The 22,058-nt window shown below is 40.7% G+C and overlaps 1 protein-coding gene and 1 long non-coding RNA gene across 2 annotated transcripts in view; one reads left to right on the top strand and one right to left on the bottom strand.

The window, feature by feature from the left end:
* The window catches only part of LOC308336376 (inositol monophosphatase 1-like), a 31,579-nt gene extending 15,782 nt beyond the window's left edge, over positions 1-15,797 (bottom strand). The window contains exon 1 of the mRNA XM_080793739.1: positions 15,623-15,797. The gene's annotated coding sequence lies outside the window, so the exon portion shown is untranslated. The remainder of the gene's footprint in view (positions 1-15,622) is intronic.
* On the top strand, positions 9,986-11,622 carry LOC308336379. Its single transcript, XR_013966153.1, has 3 exons — positions 9,986-10,030; positions 11,149-11,216; positions 11,552-11,622. It is a non-coding gene; the product is annotated as an uncharacterized lncRNA (long non-coding RNA).
* Positions 15,798-22,058: the final 6,261 nt, after the last annotated feature.

The raw sequence follows: 22,058 nt of genomic DNA, 5'->3' as shown, positions 1-22,058 counted from the left end.
GCCGGGTCAGTCTTAGCCCCATATGTGCCCTCTCCCTACGCTCAGCGTAGGGAGAGGGACCGCACATATGGGGCTAACCCTAACCTAACCTCCCACTGGACAGCACACCTAAACCTACCTAACCCTTAAATTAACGTTAAATTACGCACCCCTCAGCCCTCACCAACCTTAATCCGGTCGTTTTAACGCACCCCTCACCAACCTTATGTCTAACCAAACTACCAAAGGATGCCTCCCGAGCCACTTCCAATGTGATTGAACTAGCCATGTTGTTTCTTAACTTAAGTGTCTTATATCTTTATGGGTCCGAGCCATGTCGGTCTGTCTCTGCCCCAAAAAGCAAGAATTTCAAACCCACACAACGTATATTTGTCTCTTTCCTTTCGTTATTTTAATCCATTGGATAATATGTCCCAATCTCTTAACTTCATGTTTTCGTCAACGGACATGGAGAAAACGAACTAGAAAGTAAATAATAAACTTCATTAATTCATTTAACTCCTCCCAATACACTGACATTATAAGAACCTTCCGCCTCTGCCTTCAAGTACATTTTGAACACCGATGGGTTTGTACTTTCAACTCGAAGTAAATCCCGGACATTTACTTGTGAGTTGTGACAGAGTGCGTCTGTGTTGCAGAGCGTGGTGGTGGTTTTTCACCACCAGTGCTGCAACCTAATTAACACACATACACACACGCACATGTTAACTGTATATATGATGATTTTGGGTACAGTACAGTGACAGCACAGTACAGTAGAGTAGAGGGTACAGTAGAGGGACCCCCACACGGTGACTCTGTCATTTCTCTACCGATTCGGACGTGGGGCGGCTCGCCGGAATCGGCCCGGCCCCCTGCTGCGTTCCTGTGGGTCTGGAACTTCCGGGGACCCCCACACAGAGTTGCACCACTCACTTCACACAGGTGTGATTTTCTTTTGGAAAAAAAAAACCTCCTCCAGGAGGAGGCCGGAGGAGACTTAAACATAAAAAGTAATAAAACAGTAAAAATAAATAAACAGTAAATGAAAAACCACGGCCCCCTCACGTATTAGAAGGACAATTTAGGTTAACAGAAAAAGAGGACGGGTGTTTTTGAGGAAACTATCACGGTTAAAAGGGAGTTTCTTCTAAATCCTCCTCTGTTTCCATATCAGTGGTGCTCAACCTTTTTCATGTCAAGGACGCCTCGGAATTGTCTGTATTTGGCCGCGGACCCCCATCTGAAATTATGTTGTTCCACCAGGGACCCCCTCGGAAGCAATTGTTTGAGTTAAAAAACGTTTGCTGTGTGAAAGAATAACTATATTCAAAATATTTTGCACACGTTTCCACGATTTTCTATTTTTCTGTGTGTGTGTGTGTGTGTGTGTGTGTGTGTGTGTGTGTGTGTGTGTTTTATTCAGACTAATGCCTCGACTATCAATTGTGTGCGTTGATATATAATTGTTTACACGTCATGTCAAGGTCATGTACACGTAGGTCATTCATATTGTCACCTTACTCTTCAAGGTCATATACACGTAGGTCATTCATATTGTCACCTTACTCTTCAGTCTTCATATCATCCTTTTAGCCTACTGCCTGTTTACTCCGGGTTCTTCTCCTTATCATCATTAATGTCATGTGATGTCACCATCCACGTGCCTAATCATCTCAGCCCTGTATTATCCTTTATATTATTTTATCATATTTATATCATGGATTTCCTGACGCTATAGGTTCAGATTTAATATCTTATATCTTATTCAGTCTCCATGTTGTTGTCTGCCTCCAGCCACAAACTGGCCATAATGAAAGGTCTGTTTTGGTTTGAGACGACATGTATTTGGCCTTGGCCTGTAGTGGAAGTGCAGGGAAAGAATTTTGTTATCAGCAGGTCGCCTGCAGGCAACGCCAGCTTGTGCGCGCTCTCCAGGCTTCAATGGGCATCCATGTGCTGAACAGAGGAGACGAGTTCTACGTCTCATCATCACCATGTTCTGCTCCAATGAGCAACCGGCGCCACCGTGGGATATTACGGATCTCAAGCCAATTAACGTCATATCAGATGCAGAATAAATGCCTGGAACATACTGTGAAGAGACTAAATTATATTGATGCATTGCACTATTATTCTCAAGCTCGTAGCGCGCCTTGTAGATCTGCTATTTTTCAATAGCTAAAGCATAACATGATGCACCAAAATGGGTTCCCGTTCAGAATGGGTTAACCTGACTGGTACTGTTGCTGTATTATCTCCAGTGGTGGAAAGTCACTTTTACTTAAGTACTGTACTTAAGTACAATTTTGATTAATATAAATAGGATATCATTAATGCGGCTGGACAGAGGGCGGATAATGAATTTGCGGTTGCGGGTGACAAAAAACTCCATCCGCAGGTCTCCACCATCTAGACGCATTGCGAGCTTGTCGATCAGCTATTTTCAATAGGTTTTCTACACATTTTGAACTTGGGACGTGAAATGGGACATTCTGCAATATGAGTATACTTTTACTCTTAGTAGGCCTACTTTAAATACATTTCGATGCCGATAGTTTTGTACTTTTACTAAAGTGCATTTTCAATTCCTTACTAAATTGCAGTATTGGTACTTTTACTTAAGTAAAACACCTCTTTCCACCACTGATTAATTAATTATCTCCTGACTCATCATGCTCTGTCCTACTAACGGTGCTGATTAACTGCTTTTTGAATGACCTTTATCTTCTTTTCTGAGTGAATGTCCTTTGTGCCACTACTGTGGGTATTCAGATTGACAAGAAGGCACGTTGGTCTACTGGCTGGTACTGGCTTCATTATCTCCTGATCCATAATGCTCTGTCCTACTAACTGAGCGTGCAGATAACTATTAACTAACTACTGATGAGATTAGCTATCGAAGAACAGTGGACGAGTTTGCCGGTTGGTGCAGGAGCAACTTCCTCCAGCTGAATATCAAAAAAACTAAGGTCGTCATATTTGACCTTAGGACTGGTGCTCATGCACACCAGGAAATAGTCATTGTGGGTAGTGATTGTGGAGGAATACAGGTACTATAGTTGTACAACGATTGATTCCAAGCTGACATGGAATTCCAACACTCATTCCATCTATAAGAAAGGTCAGCAGAGGCTGCATTTTATGCGCAGACTGAGACAGTATAACGTCGAAAAAGGTATTATGGCACTTTTTCATCGATCCTTTGTGGAGAGTGCACTGACATTGTGTTTTGTTCCCTGGTATGGCTCATTATCATTGGTCAATAAGAACAAACTCCATAAAAACATCAGCGTGTCCAGCAAAATATAGCTGGGGTACGATTTGAGAGTATGACCTCAATGTATGAGACCCGGGTACTCAGGAAGGGGAAAGCTATTTACTAGGAACAACACACACCCGTTACACAGCCAATACCATCTGTTACCATCAGGGCGACGGTACATGGTACCTTCCCTGCAGGCTATAGGGCCTCAAGATCGTTTGTTCCCATAAGTATAGGACTTATGAACAAGCAGGCTTGTCTCAGTTCCGTGCATAAAGTGTGATGTGATGCCTCTTGGAACTATGCCTTCTGTTGGCACTGTTTCTTTATTGTCTATCTATCTATCTATCTATCTATCTATCTATCTATCTATCTATCTACTCTGCTCTGAAGACAGCCACTGTTGCCTTGTACAAGCAAGCTGATGAAGCTATGGTGGAAAAACCAAAACCATATGATGAAGGGCAGGGATAGTTTTTGAATCCAGTGTGTCCTGTGGTGCAGTCCTATACCAACCTCACTGCTTGATCTCCTTGACCCTGGAAAGCATGGACAAGAAGCCGGCGAGATAGAGGAATTGATTTAATCGGCACCGATTTGCACACCAGCATGCCACGGGCACATATGGTCACTTTAAAAATAGTTTCACTGAGATCCTCCACCCTCAAAACATAGGTCTATACACCTTATTTGTTCATTTAAGTGCCGTATTGGCTGAGATATATAGTGAAAATCGATTATTTTGATAATGGAGGTACTCATTTGCATACAAATTGTAGATTGGACACTTTTCCAACTTTTTAACATTATTAGCTTATTCAAGTAAGAAATATTCCATAATGTGGAGTCAGTTCAAACTCAGTCATTCATTAATTTATTCCAAATGTATAGCTGATACTGACTGAATATACAATTTTCACCGATTTGAGGTATAGTTCAGAGTTTTGGCTACAGAAAGAGTAACTTTCAAGATAGAAAGGTTATCTTGGGCTCAAAATGAAGCTTAGGGATATGGGAGGTTTTCTATATACAAGTGAGGCAGTGATACTCATCTCAAAATAACCATCTTTGTTATTATTAGTCAAGCGGACAGCATCTTTTTTTGTTTTTCTGGGGATAATGTAGGTCATATTTAAAATATATAATGGTAGCAACCCCCCAAAATCCTATTCTTATACTTACCCCTATGTCACGATACTCCATGACAAATTTCAGACTTCCATGTCTTATTTATGTAATTTTAGTGAATTCATATTTGCCTTTACACAATTTCGCCAGAGCCATATACCAAAAAGGGGGTTTTGAGGTAGGTGGGACATTTTGACAACTTTTTTATCATAGCTCATCATTTTCAGCACATTTTTTACAATAAGAAAACACTGATTAGAAGTATATTTCCGGGGGGTGCAGGAGACCCCCCCTCTTCCCACTGTACTAAACCGCTTTCTGAATGACTTTATGGTTGTTTTTCAATCTTCTTTGCTGGGTGAAACTGTTTCATTGGCATGTCCTTTGGCCCGGTAGATATTCAGGTTTACGAGACACACGTTGGTCGCTCTGCCAGGTCAGCTGTCATATAGAAGTATCAAGGACTATGACTTTGTCACATTGATTGATTGATTGATTGATTCAGTGTTGACAGCGTATCCTGTATTACTTGAGTACTACTGCACTTTATGCACAAATTACTTTAGTTACAGATCTGTATTGGCATTAGTGTTGTCAAAAATAGATACCGTTAACCCGGTCGATGCCAAATTCTGCACACACACTGTGCCCGCCCCCTCGGACAGGAGGGGGAAATAATAATTAAAAAAGTATTGTATTTATATGTTCAAAACAGATTTCTGTTACTATGCCTAATAAATATACTGCATGCATCCCAGTACTGGCGCCTAATCCTGGTTAATTGCCTGTCTGTTTGTTCCAGGGGTCATCAACATGTCCGTACATTGATGGACACACGTGTCCGCGGCAAGACTTGTCCATGTCTGACATTTTAGTGCAGGAACAAAAGCCCCAAAAGTTGACTATACCCCTCCCCGAGGTATAACAAAACGGGACATAGTTTTTTCATATCTTTAGGATGTCCCCTTCATGAAATGGATTGTCCCGAGTTTTACTTTTACTGCAAAAGGGTTGAAATTGATCCATGAAGTTACTCAGCACATATAGGCAATAAAAAAACGTCTGTCTGAAAGAGATCGTTCCAAGAAAAGTATCTGTAATATTTTACCTGCTGTTTGTTTTTACATCATCCTTGCACAAATTGTCTACAGGTAGTGTGCCTACATCCCAGAACAATCACAATGCCAATATTTGGTTCTATTGTGAAGCAGCAGCCTTTTATATAAGGCCTTAAATAGGCGGAAATAACTTTTCTGAGCAACATTCACTTGGAATTTTGGTCCTACTATTTATCAACGAAATGTGACATTGTTTTTTCATATCTTTAAGATGTCCTCTTCATGAAATGGATGGTCAGACGTTTTACGTTTACTGCAAAAGTCATTAAATCCATCCATGAAGTGATCCCCACTGCAAAAAACACCTACCCTGAAAGTGGGTCAATTCCAATGACACAGGCCCAGTTATTGTGAAACATACTAGTTGGATATTTCTGAATTGAAATGGCACAAGGGACCCCCACAAAAAGACCACCCAAAAACGGTGCCCTTTTATGGGGTTTGGGCACCTTCCCCCTCAGTGCTCTCTGCCCCTAAAGCAACCAGGATGCCAATATTTGGTTCTATTGTGAATAAGCAACCTTTTATATACTGCCACCCTTAGATCTATATGGAGCTGACCTGTTCTGACATTCTATAATGTTGATCTGACCTCATCAGACCCAGTACACTCAAGACATGCTCCATATATGGTCAGTACATAATTCATTCCATAATTATGTTGATCTTACCCCCCATGCCAAAGTGCCAGCGCTCACCCAGCATTCACCCAGGTGGATGTGTGCACACCACCTCGCCCTTTATGACGCGGTCGCTTCTCACCCTCAGGCGTCTTACTGGTTATAGGTGGAAATGGCTATAGTCTCATGTAATACTGCTCCTACTCTTCTATCAGGGGTACCTCAAAAGCCATGAAATGTATCCATGAGATTTGCAAATACAAATGCAGAAAAGTCAAGTTAATCCTGCTCCATTGTCCACCTACTTTTTGGATTTACTTATTTGCACATATTGTCCACAGGTATACGGACCCCAAGATATGTAAAAATAGGCTCCAAGGCCCCTTTTACAGTTTTCTTTTCAAGACTTCTAAATGTTCTAATCCTGATCTATTACTGTAAAATGCCTATGCAAACTGCATATTTTGATGCCATGTTTTTAGTTTATGCATGTAGAATCTAAGGCTGTTTCTCAGGTAGACCTATGCCTCAAAACAGATGGAATGACAAAAATATTGTTCTGTAACTCTTATATGGTAGTACTCATCAATCAGCAGCTTGTTCTCAATGTCATCTGGAGCATTGTATGGGGAACTGACTGATTGATGATTATTCATTAAGAATGGCACAAAGCTGTGAATTCCAAAGCATTAAACCATACTGCATTTAGGCTATATGGACCTATAGCTATAGAATACAATATCAATAATGTATCATTCTTGATGCTTTGAGATATTAGGCCTACCTGAGAATAATAGATTCTATCACTGAGGATACGTCCCAGGTGCATCCATGCCATGCATTTTAGTTATAGTTTTCTATTTATAGTGACTCATAGCCATAGGAAAAGACTATGTGACAACCAGGTATAGTCTGGTGACCACCGGAGAGGCGGGTGACAGCCGGAATGTAGACGGCACCCGGGTGAGCAGTGTGGGTTAGCACCCCCAGCCTGTGTCCTCCGTGAGGAGGTGAGCAGTGTGGGTTAGCGCCCCAGCCTGTGTCCTCCGTGAGGAGGAAGCCCAACAACCCTCGGTGAGGCCTTTAGGAGGGCCATCAAAGCAGCAAGCAGAGCCGCAGCACCATGACCCTGCAGAACCATTGCCCACCACTCCTGAATGAACTGTCTGGTGCTGGGACTCTGGTGCAACGCACAGGTCCTGGGCCTGGTGAGAGCAGGAGTGGACCTGGTGAGACGTAGGAGGGGCCCGGACAGGAGACAACCCACAGAGCCTAGTCCTTCCATGCACCAGAAGTGTACTTCCCAGCCCTGGCAGAGTAGTTCTGGGGTAGTTCCAATGGATCGAGGGTAGCTACTGGGACGTAAGTCGGGACTTGATCACCCCGGCTGGGTCGCCGGAGTGAGGGGTATGATGTTGGAAGACCCGAAACCCTGTTGACCTCAGGACACATCACTGAGGATACGTCCCAGGTGCATTCCATCCTCACTGGCTAAGATTGACTTCTAGCCGACAATAACCTGCAATTGGTCTGGTGGAGACCTGTACTCTGAGTGATTCTACCCCAGAGAGCCTATGAATCCCTGCTGATTCACAATACAAGCCTATATTGTAACTAGGGCCGAGACTTTATGCGATTAATTTAGATTAATTAACTACAGAAATAATAATCGCACCTTTTTTTTTTAAGGCGGAACGTTTCTCACTGGGCGCATTTCCAGTACTGAATAGGCTCATTAGGCTGCTGCACCACCTTAAGTTGATATTTTTTCAGACCTCCAGTTCTAGGCAACACAGAATGGGGTGACTTTTTATTATTATTTCCACAACAGCTATATTAATGACAGTAAAATGTTGAAAATGAGTGGTATCCTGTAGTCACAATTCATTGATTCACTGGGATACCAAAAAACATTTGAAAAAATGCGATTAATCTAGATTAATTAACTACAACGCCTCTGATTAATTAGATTAATTTTTTTAATCGAGTCCCAGCTCTAATTGTAACATCATTTTCTGGTTGCTTTAAAACAAACAGCAGGTAGAAAATGACAGAGGATTAACTTGTAACTCCCTCTTTTAGGATAGGTGTTTTTTGCCCATGTAGTGGTGAGTCACTTCATGGATCAATTTCATGACTTTTGCAGTAAAAGCAAATCTGGGGACAATCCATTTCATGAAGGGGACATCCTACAGATATGACAAAAACTATGTCCCGTTTTGTTATATACCTCGGGGAGGGGTACTGTACCTCGGAAACTAAGCGTCTTTTTGATTTGTTTATGTTGATAATGCCTACAATATATCAAGAATATTAAAATAATTAGTTTGAATTATCTTGGTGACTGGTGGTAAAGTGACGGGATGACATATGCTCATTAATGTCAGGTGACGATGCAAGACGAGACAGACAGCTAGAAGAAGTAATGTTTGCTAATAGCTGCCTTTCATTGTTTCACTGGCATAACTTACATCACACCACCTATACGGTATGCATTGCATGTACTAAGACTTTCTCATCAACAATACTTGTTCACCTTAACGGAAGCCACTATACTCTTGAAACTAACAAATGAGTGGGATGGACATGGTTAAATGAGTTTATGACACCAAAAACATATAGTAGAATAAAGGGAACTTGGAAAGACCCTTTCTGGCAAAAACCACAAATCATTTGATTAACTTTCCATCAAACGGAGAACTGAGAACAAGAAATAAAGAAGTGAAATCTCAGCCATATGAATTTGTGTACCATACATGGAACTGGATATAAGCTCTCTCACCATTACTCTTATTGTAAGTATTTGTCTCATCAGAAAGAACTGAACAGTGATGGTGAAGAAAGAGAACTTGGAAAGACGTTTGCGGACATTCCCAGCAGACTTAGAAAAGGAAATAAACTAAGGAATTGACATTTCAACCATGTTGCCTTATCAAGTCAGGCGCAATCATCAGTAATAGACAGTATGTTAATCATAAATAATGTTTTTTTATTATCGTTTGATGTGCATTACCAGTGGCGTGCACAGACATTTAGAGGGGGCAGGTGCTCACGTGAAAAAAGGGCACCTTGTGGAACCGGCCGGTTGCCTTAATAGTGTGAGATTTATAGATTTTGGGGCATAAATAATAAATTAAAAGCTTTTTTTTTTCATCAAGAATTGATCAATGTCACCAACTCCACAAACTGTACACTGTACAAAAAGAAATGTAAGGGAAACCTTGACAGAATAAGACTCGCTCACCGTATAGAAAATAGAAGTAAAACTCCTTGGACTGAGACGTAAGAAAATATTTTGTATTTTATTTTATCATGCTTATAAAGTGCTCTGTGCTCAAAGTGCAATTAAAAAGCAAACGTTTCGGTCCCAAGACCTTTGTCAGTGCTATGGTAGCACTGATTGAAAAGCAAACATTTCGGTCCAAAGACCATTGTCAGTGCTATGATAGCACTGATTAAATAGCAAACTTCAGGGCGGGGCTTAGAATAGTATATAAAAAAGGTCTGTCCAGTACTTTGTTGTATCAGTTCAAACCACCACCATGAAGGCCTGACACTGAACCGGGGAGCTGACCACTGAATCCATCCACACCACCACCAGAGGCCTGACGCTGAATACTGAATCCATCCACACCACCACCAGAGGCCTGACGCTGAATACTGAATCCATCCACACCACCACCAGAGGCCTGACGCTGAATACTGAATCCATCCACACCACCACCAGAGGCCTGACGCTGAATACTGAATCCATTCCAACCACCAACCGGGGAGGATCTGCTGAACACTGAATCCATTCGGGGAGGATCTACTGAACACTGAATCCATCCCCACTCATAGCTGAGTAGTTAAGGCAGTAGTGACAAGAGCAGAGGCAGTCCACATCGACACAGCATCATCAGGAGCATATTTAACAAGTAAGGAAAGTAAATTCATTACTAGAGCTGGGACTCGATTAAAACATTTAATCTAATTAATCAGAGGCTTTGTAATTAATTCATCTCGATTAATCGCATATTCAACCCGAGAACAGTGAGAAACCTTTTTTTTTATGTTTTTTTTGGTATCCCAGTGAATAGTGACTACGGGATTCCACTAATTTTCAACATTTTACTGTCATTAATATACTTTAGAGTTGTTGTGTGGATATAATAAGAAAGTCCCCCCCATTCTGTGTTGCCTAGAACTGGATGTCTGAAGTAACATTATGAAGTACATCTCAGTGACATAACAAAAATGTACTTCATAATGTTACTGTTTTTTCCAGACCTCCAGTTCTATAGGCAACACAGAATGGGGGGGACTTTGTATTATTTCCAGTGCACACAACTCCATAGAAAAATGTAATGTTGAAAATGAGTGGTATTCCCCTTTAAGCAATGAAACTTGCCTATATAAAGTGTCTTCACTTCAGCGTGTATATGAATACTCAAATGTGCTTTACATGGCGGGGCATGAGAAAACAAATAAAAAAAACTTTATTAGGGGGAAACATTTCACATGAGGTTGGGGCAGACCATTGTAGTCAATGAGAAACTATTTTTGAATTATCAATTTGTAATCAACTGAGCAACGGAGCGATATGTCTCGCCAGTTCACTGTGCATAATGCTTTATGTACACTAATGTACTCTGGAGACTATTTTTTCCTCCTTAATGCCCTTCTACGAGCCAATGGCTTGCAGCCTCTTCTACTCTTGCTTTTAATTGAGTGTTTAAAATATCTGTGTTGATATTCAATCATACTTTTATTTTAATTGTAATGTTTTTGTTATTCTCTTTTCTATATTGCTCGGCAAAGTACTTTGCAATAATATAATAATTTTAATGTGCCTTTTGGCCTAATTCATTCATTGGCCAATATTGCATGCATGCATTCAAAGCCAGCTATACTGTATATTTGCAATGCAACCCGTTGTACTGTTAACTGTGTAATACTAATAACATGTATAACGATGAAGTCCTTGAATTAGTTTATACATGCAGAGCTTGCTTGGGAGTTTTGAATAGTCTTTTAATGTTTTTTTCCCATACAGGTAATCAGGTGCTGCATGGTGAAAACTTGATGATCCTGACTGTCACAGCAGATCCTGGTTTGATAAAGGTATAGAAGACAAGTATTTACTCTATTTACAATTGTTTTACAAGGTATTTAAGCAATAAGTATAAGTCTGTCATGAGTCATGACTCATGTACACAACAAACTACACAAATTAAATGTAATGCCTTCCCGTACATGCTCCTATTGTCACAATTAAAAGCGGCATTTGGCAAACACTCCCTCGTTGGTATAGCAACTTCAGAACAAGCTTCAACTCATGGAGAACTTAAATTACACAGAATATTGAAGTAAGGCCCAGATTCAGAGTTCACAACATGTAGGCTATAGTGCGTATTATGTGAATGAACTAACACAGGTATTTATTTTCTCCAGGTCAGCGTGAGCAATGGACCCAGGGGGCAGTGGAGCAATGGACCCAGCAGGGGGCAGTGCAATCATACAGCTGGCAAAAGCTGAAACAAAAGTATCTCTGTCTGAATTTGTCAGACTTAATAGCGAACTCATCCATCCGGGGCCACCCAAAGTTTACAAGCTACCTCTGCAAATGAATGAAACGCACATTGATGGATGCAGGAGCTACAGTGTTGGCGAGGAAAGCACAAGGCGAAACCGCACGATCATGGTGCTTGGAGCAACTGGGGCAGGGAAGACCACCCTCATCAATGGGATGGTCAACTACATCCTCGGCGTAAACTGGAATGATGATTACCGATTTAAATTGATCGACGAGGGACCAGGCAACCAAGCTGAAAGCCAAACATCTCAGGTCACTGCATACAAACTTAACCACAAAGAGGGTTTCATAGTCCCTTATACGCTCACCATCGTTGACACACCAGGCTTTGGTGATACTCAAGGAATAAAAAGAGACAGGGAAATCATAGAGAAGATCCGGAACCTTTTCGGTTCCGACGTTGGTGTCACTGAGATTGACATAGTGTGTTTCGTTACCCAGGCCGCACTTGTAAGACTGACACACACACAGAAGTACGTGTTTGACTCCGTGCTTTCTATTTTTGGTAAAGACATTGCAAAGCACATTCGGATGCTGGTGACGTTTGCAGACGGCCAGCAGCCCCCAGTTCTGGAGGCGATAAACGCGTCCCATGTCCCATGTCCCAAAACAGATGCAGGGTTGCCCATTCACTTCAAATTCAACAACTCTGCTCTGTTTGCAGACAATGGTTCCCCCGGGAAAAGGGACGAAGATGAAGACTCTGACGATGAAAACTTTGAAGAAATGTTTTGGAAAATGGGCATTAAGAGCTTGAAACGTTTCTTTGCCGCTTTAGACAAAATGGAAACCAACAGTTTGCAGCTAACAAAGGAGGTTCTTAAAGACCGCAAAAGGCTTGAGATAGCCATCAATGGCATACAGCCAAAGGTTAAAGATGGGATAGTGAAACTTGAAGTAATCAGGATGAAGAAGCAAACGCTTGAAGAAAATGAAGCCGCCATCTCCAGAAATGAAAATCATATGATTGAGGAAATAACCTCAAATTACGAGAAAATAGCAGTTGGTGCTTGGAGCACCAACTGCACACGATGCAATAGGACTTGTCACTCCCCCTGTGTAATACCAAGAAACAAACCAGTGAGGCTCTGTGCCGCCATGGATAACAGTGGAAGGTGTACTGTATGCAACTGTCTGTCGGATAAACATGAGAACGAGCATTTCATATGGGGGCACGTTCGGAAGTCAAAGATGGTCCCATTGGATGCAATGATGGAAAAGTTCCAGAAAGCCACGGAAGCAAAGCTGTCCGTACAAGATGTGATCAAAAATCTAGAGAAAATAATAGATGACCTCCAGGACCAGATGGTGTCCCTCGTGCAGGAGGCAGCTGCATGTTTGGCCAGACTGAGTGAGATCGCTTTGAGGCCCAATCCACTTTCTGCCCCTGGATACATAGACCTGCTCATCGAGGGGGAGAAGTCTGAAGCCAAGGAGGGCTACCTGACCCGAATTGAGGCTTTGCAGGAAATTAAAGAACAGGCGACGATCATAGCCAAGGTCGAGAACCAGGAAGAACTCACGTAGTCGGAAGTGTACACAGAAACACAGAAGACTAAAGAAGCGGGGTTTTAGAGATGCGGGGAAGGCGGTTTTAGCTGCGGTTGCCATGGGTGGATTTGGACACAGAAACACAGAAGAGACGAAATAAGTCGGGCATTAAATTCACTCCTCGACTACCAGTAATACGACGACATGAAACCCAAAGGTCTCCATTTTGGGCATGTCAAAATACGCAAAACGTTTGGAAGAAGCAACAGATCTACAAGCTTAGAACGTGGTGATGCATTGTGATTTAATTTGATGTAGACATATGTATAATACTATATTCATATTGTGATGCTTTTTTTTCCTCTCCTCAAACACAGTTTTCTTTGGTGGACTGTATGCATTAATCAAACAAATGATGTTTGCCTGAATTACTATTACTACTACTATTACTATTACTATTTACTATAGTCCTATTTGTTAAAAACGTGAGTGTACTATTAGGCCTACTGTCTCTCTAATGAAATACATTGTAAATTGTCATGACTTTCATCAAGATGTCCTGCTGTGGTACTAGTGGAAAGAATGGAAAACACTATACACATTATAATTGTAAATGTGATCCATTCTTTAAGATAGATACTTGCAAAGTGGGCAAATTAACATCTTATGTATAGTGTTCAACTTCAGTGAGACATATATATGTACAGGTATATGGAATGATATTTGTTGTTAAACGAGATTTGGGTTTGATTCTTTTATTTTATTTTATTTTTGTGTTTCTTTGGTGCCGTTGACGAGGGGGAGTTTGCTCTCCATCCGTCCGTTCTGGCAGTGATGCTATGGGCAGTATACGGTCTTCAGCTGGAGGTGGTGGTGAGTACGGCGTGTGCGTGCACGAGACAGAGAAGGTTATAGTTAGGGGCCAGGGTGGTTTAGAGCAGTGGTTCCCAAACAAGGACCCCCACAATTGACATTAATTAGCCCGCGGAGGCGCGGACCCCCATTTGAAAATATACGCCAAGGACCCCCATAAGATAACTTACAGCTCTAGCAGTGATTCTCAACCCGTTTAATTTCAAGGACCCCCCCAGTTTGACATGCATTTGTCTACGGACCCCCCATTTAATGGCATTTCTATCTCTTGGACCCTCAAATTAAATTTAACTCTTGAGTGTAGAAATGGAACCAAATGGTTCCATTTGTACACTTATGAGTTACAGACCCATAAGGGTCCGTGTGGTTCCTAACTATCATTTCCCTGGGGACCCCCTGAAACTCCCTCAAGGACCCCCTATAGGGGTCCCCCGGGGGACCCCACTCTGGGAACCACTGGTTTAGAGACCATCATCAGAGCTATACGTGAACCCCCCGTGCTAGGACGAAGAAGAAGCGCTTAACGCCGTTTGTTGTTTTGATGTATTTTTTTATTTTTATTGAATATCTTTTTCTGTAAGTTTGTTGTTTTTGGTTTGTTGTTTTGTGGTGCGTCGGACGCCGGGACGCCACTGGGCAGCACTGAAGACTAGCGTTGAGTGGTTAGTCAGTCACAGACTCTCAGAGACTCACTGAAGACTAGCGTTGAGTGGTTAGTCAGTCACAGACTCTCAGAGACTCACTGAAGACTAGCGTTGAGTGGTTAGTCAGTCACAGACTCTCAGAGACTCACTGAAGACTAGCGTTGAGTGGTTAGTCAGTCACAGACTCTCAGAGTGCAACTTGAGATAGTTAGAAACGGGGCGGCTCTCTTTGAAAACACTATAGACTACTAGATACTTCTCTGTGTTGTGCATGTACGTGTGCACGTGCTCACTACTACCGAGCTGGCTGCATGGGGAGATAATTAACATTGCTGATCGTAATTTGCATTTGCTATATTGATAGTTCCCACTGAAGATGTAATGGATTACGTTTGTTTGACAATGTTTTGAAAATGGGGGCAGCCAGTATTTTAAAAGGCCTCTTTGGTTAGGCCACTTGTGCTGCCTCCCTGCCTCCCTCTCTCTCTCTCTCTCTCTCTCCCTCCCTCTCTCTCTCTCTCTCTCTCTCTCTCTCTCTCTCAGGCAGAATGCTGGCGGTGTCTGATCAAGCTGATTGGTCGAGGAGGGGGCTGGTTTCAATGTGTTCTCTCTCTCTCTCTCTCTCTCTCAGCCTGTTCTCTGTCCATTTTACAATTACAAAGTCGCTTAATTTCTGCCTTTACTTTAAGAGTTTGCCTACATTGAAAAATTGAATTTTCTATGTAATGTAATTGTTTTCCTAATAAATCATTTTGTCATTATTGTACATCATTTGTTGCAAACCCATTTTTACATTGCCAGATAAGATGAATGTATAGCCTAACCCATTAGTGACCATTAATCAAGCATTGTATTGCTTTTCTGTTTCTAGAAAAAAATAAAAATAAAATAAATAAATAACTATTTGGATTAGAAGTTAAACCTACTGTAGTTCAGTGGAAGCAAAGCCACCTGCCATGCACCTGTGTACCCACTAGTGGCCACTGATCCTCCAGATCTTCTTGACTTCTTTTTAATTCCTTCCGTTGTGCCAGTGTGTGTGTGTTGTGTGTCTCCAGTTTTTCAACCAGGGAGAGAGAAACACTGCACCCTACTGGTGGGCCTGGGAATATCCGCACGTGTGGTTTTTCCCTCCTGGAATTAAAACACAGACAGACAGTTAAAACAGATGCTCTATGACGTGGTATTGAATACTGTGGGGGTATGCATTCCTGATTTGTATTGTTCCCAACTTGCATCGTTCCCTAGTAGGCCGGTGCCTGATGGGCACTTGTCTTAGTAAACCATAACTTACATACATATATATATATACTACACAATATCCAATCTGAGAACCCATCGTTAAAAAAGTCCTTTGTTTGACTAGTCAACAGTCTGTCCCTGACTAAAACATCAGTTGAATGTATACTTGGTAATATAATATTGGCCTATAAATGCACATTTCAAATGTACAGCTGTAATGCCAGTGCCCTGGAAGCCAACTTTGTACTGTTTAATAGTATAAAATATTGATGATGGAAGTGTTAATGAATTTACGGAGTGGTCATCAAGCAGTAACAAGGTAATGCTACTCCTGATGTCATGTCCTGATCAATCTGCGAACACATCTGTATATGGGCAGATTCTAGTTATTTTCTGAATAATCCGATTAATACACATCCGTCCGATTGTCTTTACAGATAAACAATGTATCACAATATTAAAAATAAGGTGTTAAAGTTTAATCTGACTTGCCTATAAGCCTGCAGTGCAGATAACTTGTTACATACTGTACATGTATTTTTCAGAATGGACAAAATTATTATAATTGTTTAACACAGAATGATAGGGTTATGGACATCGGTAATATCGGTTATCGGCCATAACAGCAATTAATTTTGTCGGATATCAATATCGGTCAAAATGTCTCATCGGCACATCCCTAAAACAAACGTCGAAATGTAATCTGAGAAGCAGAACTAGCAGCAGATAAACTAAGCGAAAACAAAGCAGCCAGTATAAGTATCCCAGGGTGAGATTCCCACTGTCAGATACCTGCCTCGTTTTCCTTTATTTAACAGAGACGATACAAAAAACAATGCATCTATCTAGTTATAAAACAATGCATCTATCTAGTTATAAAGTTGCATTGTACGATATATATGGGGTTCATAGCCGAGGCTAATGGTTAGGCCTTTCTATACAAATATATAACTATACTAAAAACAATTGTTTACAAAAAATAAACTAATCTAACATGCAAAAGCAATAACATTCCCAAAATACAGTCGACAATCGAAAAATTTTAATGTTACCTCTGGCCCAACACATTTAAAAATCTATTTGCTAAAGGAGAATTTAATAAAACTGTCAAAACTAAGCATATTGTATTTTATTTTCTAAGGATTATGCAATGGCGCCATTTCATAGGTTGATATTTTGTCCATTATTTATCTAAAGAGATTGTTTATAAATTAGTTAATGTATTGGTTTGGTGATTGACTGACTAAGTAATATAGGCATACCATATTCTGAATGACCAAAAAGAGGACACATGTGTCGTGCGTGCGCGGTTCTGTTTGAATTAAATTAATTTGTCAAAAAAGTTTGGCTCCTAAATTTGATATGCTCTATATTAGTTATGTATTTATTTAAAGCAGTGGCTCTCAAAGGTGTGGTCCAGGGACCCTCATGGTTCCTTGAGGGGGTTCCAAATGGACCCATTATAGGTCTGTAACTCTGAGAGTGTAACACATGGACCCAAATGGACCCTTACAGGTCTGTAACTCTGAGAGTGTAGCCTACAAATGGAACCAAATCATGGACCCTTACAGGTCTGTAACTCTGAGAGTGTACTAGTACAAATGGAACCAAATGGACCCTTTTATAACTTTTAACTCTGATACTGTACAAATGGAATCAAATGGGACTCTTATGGGTCCATTTGGTTTTACTCTCAGCTAGGGTCCTTGAAATTAAAAAGAACCTGTATGCAATGGCTTATCTCTTGTAAAAAGAGAGACCAGCCTATTCTCCAAACCATTATCTTATGCTTTGCTACTGTAGGTTGTACAAAATAATATTGGGTCAATTTAATTTGCAGGACTCACCTCGCGCACAGCTGCCTTGTCTGTGTTGTTGACATGACATGCGCTTGCAGGACAGAACTTTTACTTGTGACAGACAAATACAATCTGCTTCTCATTGGTCAGTCACAAAGCTAAGAAAACAGTAGCCTACTTTTTCTGCATGTCAATGATGATGAGATAGTTCTTTGGCATTTCAAGCTTTCCTCGCGGAGAGCACAACAGTCTATCTGCAGAGCAGCCAGGGCACTGTCTAGTGAGCTCATTTTAGGCAGCGTCTAGTGAGCAGATCTAATGAACAGATTTAAGACTTCCGGTGGTCGATCTCTTCAAAATAAGAGTACCCTCTAGAGTATGGGAAAAAAGTTTCATTTGCACATTAAAACTACAAATTAAGCATTTAAATGATGCTATATGATGCTATAAGACACACATTATGTTTCTGTGTAAAAATAAGTAATTTAATCATTATAATAATAATAATAATAATAATAATAAAGTTATCTAAATGGATAAATGCTATTCACTGGAGTGCATGGACTTTATAAAGTGGACCCTGGACAAAAGAGGCCTCCGCGAGGCAACTATCTGGACATACCCACGCGTTCAGGGAGATGTCCTCTACCACACCCAACTCTCCGCTAAGCGGGAGAGGTGTACAATTCACAGCAGTAGACCTTCTACTGGGGTCAACGGTCAAAAAAGTACCGTTTCCAGACCCAGAGTGGACACTGGACAAAAGAGGCCTACGCGAGGCAACTATCTGGACATACCCACGCCCCCTGCGCCAAGCCCCCTTCGTGTGTGTGTGTGTGTGTGTGTGTGTGTGCAATGTTCATAAAATAAGTAGGCCTATGTACATACAACATGCAATGTACAGGTAAAACATGTTAGTGTAAACATTATCCAAACACAACATCAGCAAATGTACAACATGCAATGTGCAAAAAGTTCAAAATCCAAAACAAAATCACGGTATAAAAATTAAAAACACACACACACACACACACACACACACACACACACACACACACACACACACACACACACACACACACACACACACACACACACACACACACACACACACACACACACACACACACACACACACACACACACACACACACACACACACACACACACACACTTTTGCCAGGAATACACACACACACACCGGGTGTGTGGTTGAGTTTTTTAATCCAGTGTGTCCTGCGCGGTGCAGTCCTACCAACCTCACTGGTTGATCTCCTTGACACTGTCTGGAGAGCATGGACAAGAAGCCGACGAGATAGATATTTAATCGGCACTGATTTGTACACCAGCATGCCACCGGCACATATGGTCACTTTAAAAATAGTTTCACTGAGATCCTTGACCCTCAAAACATAGGTTACCTTATTTGTTAATTTAAGTGCAATATTGGCTGAGATATAGTGAAAATCATTTATTTTAATAATGGAGGCACTCATTTGCATAAAAATGGTAGATGGGACACTTTGCAAACTTTTTAATATAGCTTATTCAAGTAAGAAATATTCCATGATGTGGAGTCAGTTCAAACTCAGTCATTCATTCATTTATTCCAAATGTATAGCTGATACTGACTAAATATACAATTTTCACCGATTTGAGGTATAGTTTAGAATTTTGGCTACAGAAAGACTAATTTACAAGATAGAAAGGTTATCTTGGGCTCAAATTGAAGCTTAGGGATATGGGAAGTTTTCTACATACAAGTGAGGCAGTGATACTCACCATAATGTGTTGGAAAATAACCATCTTTGTTGTTATTAGTCAAGCGGACACCATATTCCTTTGTGTTTTTGAGGATGATATGGGTCATATTTAAGAATATAATGGTAGCAACCCCCCAAATCCTGTTCTGCTACTTACCCCTATGTGTCAAGATACTTCATGACCAATTTCAGACTTCCATGTCTATTTATGTAATTTTAGTGAATTAATATTTGCCTTTACACAATTTCGCCAGAGCCATATAACAAAAAGGGGGTTTTGAGGTAGGTGGGACATTTTGACAACTTTTTTATCATAGCTCATCACTTTCAGCAAATTTTTTACAATAAGAAAACACTGATTAGAAGTATATTTCCGGGGGGTGCAGGAGACCCCCCTCCAGTGACTAGACTACTACTAAAAAACCTTAAAAACCTTAATCTTTCCTCTCAGAACTTTATTTCGTCTGTCTCCAAATCATTTTTAAGTTCTTTCTATTTTTTTTTTATGGTATACAGTGACTGTCATTCAAGATTTAAAGGGCTACTCACTCATTTTTAAGGTAAAGACAGCACAGTATTTGGTCTCCCTTATTGAAGGTATATTTATTTACAGTCCTTTCTAATTAGCATTACAAAATAGAGACACCATTTATTTTTTATCTATTAGCCTGTATGCTCACCAATGTTTTAAAATGACTCGGGGGGGGGGGGGGGGGGGGGTCAATTTTAATGCCGTTTGCAGGTCATTCCTTAGGGCCACAGAAGCTAAAAGCAGATCTACCAAGTTCAGAGTTAACTTTTGGTACCTTGAATTTGGGAAAGTGACTTGACCGGGTGTGGTATAGGGGTTCAGAGACCCATTTCAGAAATGATGACAATCTCCAAGCATGGCTTTATACAAGAACAGGTGCCAATGCAGTTCTCGTCTCTCTGTCAGGGAGGACCGTCCAACCTTGTTATATAGGATACAATATGGTGAGTACCATAGCTATCACCCGTGATACATCTAATCGATGAGTGATCTAGGGATTTAATAGCTGATTAAGTTTGCCTGGTCTACTATACTTCTCTTCAACTTATTTTTCCCTTTGCTCTTGTTCCGTAAAGCTTTTGTGGTATAGTGCATAAACCCTATTCATATTCAATAATGTTCAACCATACAATGTCTAATTCAACTGACTGCTAGTAGTAGTGGTAAGATTGGATAATCCGTTTGCATATGTATTGTAATAAGAAGACCACCGATGCTTTGATCTGCAAGTAACTCCACCCAATGTATTCACCTCTGCTCTGTAACAACTACTGTCAGTGGCGTGCACAGACATTTAGAGGGGCAGGTGCTCAAGTGAAATAAGGGCACCTTGTGCAGCGTGTGGAACCGGCCGGTTGCCTTAACACATTTTGATTCTAAAAATGTCTTCTACATCCTGACAGTTTTCTGAAAAAGCTATGTTTCTATGTCAGTTTTTCAAAAATATAAAAAAAAAATAGCAGACCTACAAGCTCATAGCGTGCCACTCGGTGGCGCGCTATGAGCTATTTTTCAACATCTAAAGTATAATATAATGCTTAGTTAAAATACCAAAAGGTGTTCCCGCCCAGAATTGGTTAATAGTGTGAGATTTATAGATTTTGAGGCATAACTAATACATTAGAAGCTTTTCTTTTTTTTTAATCAAGAATTGATCAATGTCACCATGGTCCACATACTGTACTCTGTACCAAAAAAAAGGGTTGTTTTGTTTTGATTTCCAAAAGGGCACATTGCTGTCCAGAGGGAAAAGGGCAGGTGGTGCTCTATAGCACCCCTACAGTGTCTATCTGTGCACACGCCACACTGGACTATTGTCATTGTATCTGTGAAGACAGTTCAGTCAAAGGCTCAAAGCTGGCACGGTGCTGCGGTCAGTGACTGGTCAGGACAGGGCAGTGCTGCGGTCAGTGACTGGTCAGTACAGGGCAGTGCTGCGGTCAGTACTGTGGTCATTTATTTTCAAACCTTCAGGTAAAACAGTCAAATAAGATAATAATAAAAAAAAAATATATATATATATATATATATATATATATATATATATATATATATATATCCACAATGCATGTATATTTCTTTTTGAATGAAATAATAAAATTATGACAACAATGTGATCATTGGTCTTGCACCTGAAGTTCAAAAAGGAGTAGGAATAAGTAAAAACTGATTTACTCCTACCCCCCATCTTAAATATTCACCAATAAGTAATTGCAATAAACATATAATCCAAGTGTTACTGCATCCATACATACATACACACACGTACACTACATGCATATGTAAGAACAATAATTAAGTAATCAACTATAGCCCGAGACAATCAATGTGCCTCATCCTCCACTCTGTAATAGTTAAGTATGTCATTTTTATACATCCTCTTTAATTGTACAATGTTGGTGCTTTGTTTGAGTTCCCATATTCACCTGGGAAACTTGGTAGTTGACACTAGATCTTTCAGTGCTGAGTGTTGCCAAGTCTGGCTGATGTATGTGCTCACCGCAAATATGTCCGGGCAGAAACGAAC

Source organism: Protomyctophum bolini, assembly GCF_963924005.1.
Source record: "Protomyctophum bolini genome assembly, chromosome: 21".
NCBI classification, from domain to species: domain Eukaryota; kingdom Metazoa; phylum Chordata; class Actinopteri; order Myctophiformes; family Myctophidae; genus Protomyctophum; species Protomyctophum bolini.
Note: the sequence above shows the minus strand (reverse complement) of the source record. Positions and strands in the feature narration are given on the sequence as shown.